At 53.3% G+C, this 3,894-nt stretch overlaps 1 long non-coding RNA gene across 1 annotated transcript; it reads left to right on the top strand.

Annotated features, from left to right (window-relative positions):
* Positions 1-255: 255 nt before the first annotated feature.
* On the top strand, positions 256-2,558 carry LOC114080396 (uncharacterized). Its single transcript, XR_003580610.2, has 3 exons — positions 256-338; positions 775-951; positions 2,521-2,558. It is a non-coding gene; the product is annotated as an uncharacterized lncRNA (long non-coding RNA).
* The last annotated feature ends 1,336 nt before the right edge of the window (positions 2,559-3,894 follow it).

Genomic DNA, 3,894 nt, shown 5'->3' with positions numbered 1-3,894 from the left:
ACCAACCTTTGGCTTCAGGGCCTGAATATCCTTTGGAAAGGGGCAGGGGTGACTGGGCTTAGTTAGAAGGTGAGACCTAGAGACTGGCTCCCAAGAAGCCAGTTTCAAAATAGGGGTGGGGCTTATGAGGCAAGAAGAGGTGGGGAAGTTCCAGCTATGGGAAGGTGTGAATGCTCAGAAGTGGGAACCAAATAATCTACTCTGGGCAGCTCGAATCCTTTCCCTTCCTTCTGCGAGAGGCTGTTCACACTTCCCAAGTTGTTCTCGGTTTTTTTTCCTGCCATGTGCCACCTTTTGCAAAAATGATGTGTGCTGGCAGCTCCTCAGGCTGAGAATGGGTCTGTCCATCAGTAAAAATATGATGTTGTGGGTGTCCTGGGGTTGCTGACCTGCAGTGTGAGCGCCCTGAGAGCTATAAATTCAGGACTGGAGTTGAGATGCTGCCAAGGCTTCACAGAGTCCCTGATTTACTGGGAGTTATTCCCTCGCCACTCCTGCTGGCTGTGATCCTTATTCTGCATGGAGTGGAGAGATGTTCTGTGTGGAGTGGAGAGAGATGGCTGCTGGAAAGACAGGAAATAAAAAGCCTAATCCCTGATGCTTAGGCCCAATGGGCGAGACCCCCCACACCCTTGGCCTGTCACCCATGGCTGGCTGCCTAACCATTCTTAGCTATCGTCTGCCTTCTGTGTGCTTGTTTTCTCTCTCCTATTATTTTACAGGTCCTTTGGTGGTAGACGTGGCTCATGCATCTGGTGTCTGCCTCTCCTCCAGGTTCCTCACATCACCCTGGGCACATGGAAAGGCGCGCTGATTAACCAGCTGAATGGAGAAGAGGACTGAATTAATCCTAGAAGGAGGGCCTCCCAGAAAAGTCCCAGCCGCCTACTCCCCCGGGACCAGCAAACCTCTCCGGGACACCCTCTAGCAGCTCAAGACATCCTTTTCCTGGTATGTCCCTGCCAGGCTCTAACCTGGGTCTTCCTCCTGCAGCCTCTGGGGAGACATCTCTGGCCTTCAGTTCTGAGTACTTCAGTTGGCTCTGTGAGCAGGGCCTGCTCCAAGACCAATCTGAATGACTTTGGCCACCTCCCTGTTTTATAAGTCCCATTTCTAAGCTGGAGCCTACAAACATCTCCCCGCCTCTCTGTCCGCAGCTTTCTGTCCTGATTTTTTTTTTCTCCTTGAGCCTTTTTCGTGCCTCTCCTCTCTCATTGAGCTGGGATGTGCTGGGCCCTGACTCCAGAAATGAATGAGGTGGTCCCCTAGGCAGCAGTTTGAGAAAAGCAAGGGAGACCCCTGCTCTCCTGTAGCTCCAAGTCCATTGGGGTGTCCACAACACAAGGCTCATTGCGAAACCCTGTAAGGCAATGCTTGCGTGATAAGCACCACATGTGTGGAGACAGAGCTCAGCCCAGAGCACGCCTGGGTGGGCTGGGGTCTGGGAGGGACCCAGAAAGCATAGGAGGAGGATTATTCCAAGAGCACGGGGAGCCAGTACAGCCATCCGCCAGCTGTGTAACATTAGGCAAGTCACCTAACCTCTCTGGACTCAGATTCTTTATCCACACACCAAGTTTCCCTCTAGGATTCTGTACGGCACAAAGCTGCAGCTAGTTGCTGAGCCTTTGCGCATGTGCTGGGCTAGAGGCAGAGGCCCAGGCCAGCAGGGATGGGCATGGTGCCTGTGATCCTAAGCGCAGCTTCCCATGACCTCTGGGTGGGAGGGAGGCTTCTCTGAGAAGCCAGGAGGCCAGAACTGCATCTCATCTACAGACCAGGTACCTCAGGCCTGGGTTTCAGCTCCATCTTACTTCCCTATCCTCAGCCTGCAGCGGACAAGGAAAAAAGGACCCTCGCTGGGTGAGGGGCTGCAGAAGCCACATCAGCACCAATCAGGACAAACAAAGATGCGCTGTTTTCCCCCAGCTTGAGGCTGTTTATTTGCAAACAACAGGGTTTGCCTTGGACACTGTTCTCCTCAGGCCAACAGAGGCTGTCTGTGCGCCTGCCCCGCCCCGCTCTGCGCTCTGCGCTCTGTCTCTGGCCTCCACCAGGGCCTGCTGCATGTGTGAGTTCCCTGGCTTTCTGCAGCAGACTCTGCATCCAGAGGGAGTGTAGAAAAGGGATAATCCAGCTTTGAGGACAGCCAGCAGGGAAGGTGTGTGACAGGCACATACCAGATACCCAACTCTGACCTCAGTTCAGCAATCCCACTCCCATCCCCAGGCTCAGACACAGCCCTGGTCATCAGTGCTGGGAATTCAGGGCCCCCAGCACCTCTGAATTGACCTCCTGAGGTCCTTAAGCCTTGAACCCAGGATGTCATCCCTCCCTGATGCGTTGGTAGTGTCAGGGGCCGGCTGTGTGTAAAGGATCCCTCTGGAAATCCCTTCTGCCAGCTTCTTCCTTTAGGATAAGCAGTGTCTGGATTGTGGCTTCATCCTGCAGGTAACTGTCCTTGGGAGGGGTGACGCCTCTGTCTCAACAGCTAAACAAGAATGTTTTCTTCTCCAATAGGAGGAGCTAAGATGCTGAGTGGCACCTGGGAGCCTGAGCAGAAGGGAAACGCTCCAGGTGGGGAGCTGAGAGACAACTAGTGTCCCTCTTGCTGAATGTGAGCCCTGGGAGACAGGTCCCTGTGTTTGGGAGCAGGGGCTTAGGGCTGGGATGGGAAAGAATGGGTCTAAGAATATCACTGGGGACAGATGTCATCCCAGTTAACCGTAGGAGCCACAGGAGGGGAATGCCCTTTTCATGCCCACATGCCCAGTCCTTGTCTGCTTCTTGTGCAAAAGGACAGGGAAGTTAGAAACGTTCTGAAGATATGTCATGAAACTCCCTTCCCTTCCCATCCTAAGGCATCAGCCATCCCTGCAGGTATCCCCATACCCCAGTCCTGGCTGGAAGGCTCCAGAGAGGGTGGGACCTCTGGTGAGAAAGCCCACTGATGCAGACGCATGGGCCTGGACAGAAAAGGGGGTCCTGAGGGGCCTTAATTATGGGTGCTGGAGATGTCCAAGACCTTGGGCCTCCAGAGCCCTGAAGTCAGGCAGCTGAAGGTACAACCAGGACCCCCTGCAGTGTGGCCTCTTAGCCTCTCTGAACCACTCTGACCTTCAGTTTTGTTTCAATCTAACAATTATAAGAAAGCAGGAGAGCTCCTGGCACAGAGCAGCAAGTACTTATAAATATTTAAAGCCTCCCTGACTTGGGACTCAGGCAGGTAGCAGGGCTGTATCTCCAGTTCCTCAACACAACTTAACTAGGAACCCAGAGATCAATTCAGGAACCCGTAGCCTGGGTTCATGGCTAAGTCAGTTCTCAGCAGCCTGGTGCTAAGGCTTTGGCACAGGGCCAGATGATAGATGGGCAGAGTACTGCATCCACAAGTAGGGGAAGACCTCTGAGTCTCTCTTGATGTCACCCGTAAAATGAGGTCGGGGGAACCAGGAATGGTGACACACACCTGTAATCCCAGGGACGCGGGAGCCTGAAGCAGGAGGATTGCAAGTTCAAGGTCAGCCTCTGCAACTTAGTGAGACCCTGTCTTAAAATAAAAAACAAAAAGGGCCAGGGATGTAGCTCAGTGGCACCTGGGAGCCTGAGCAGAAGGGAGATGCTCCAGGTGGGGAGCTGAGAGACAATGAGTGCCCCTGGGTTCAATTCACAGTACCCTGGCCCCCCGGGAAAAGGAGTTCAGAATATTTCTCACTTGATGTTAGATCACTGAAATCTTTTCTGTTCTTATGGGTCTATCCTTCCTATCTGCATTTCTCTGTCTCTTCATGGGACAGCTGCTAGGCCTCCCTGTGCTCTCTCCCACCTGTTGCCCCTGACTCATGGCTCACACATTTTCCCAATGCCTCTGAGGAAATCTCCAAACTTCCTAGT

Source organism: Marmota flaviventris, chromosome 10 (assembly GCF_047511675.1).
Source record: "Marmota flaviventris isolate mMarFla1 chromosome 10, mMarFla1.hap1, whole genome shotgun sequence".
Taxonomy (NCBI): Eukaryota; Metazoa; Chordata; class Mammalia; order Rodentia; family Sciuridae; genus Marmota; species Marmota flaviventris.
The sequence above is the reverse complement of the archived record's forward strand: the minus strand, read 5'-3'. Positions and strand labels throughout refer to the sequence as shown.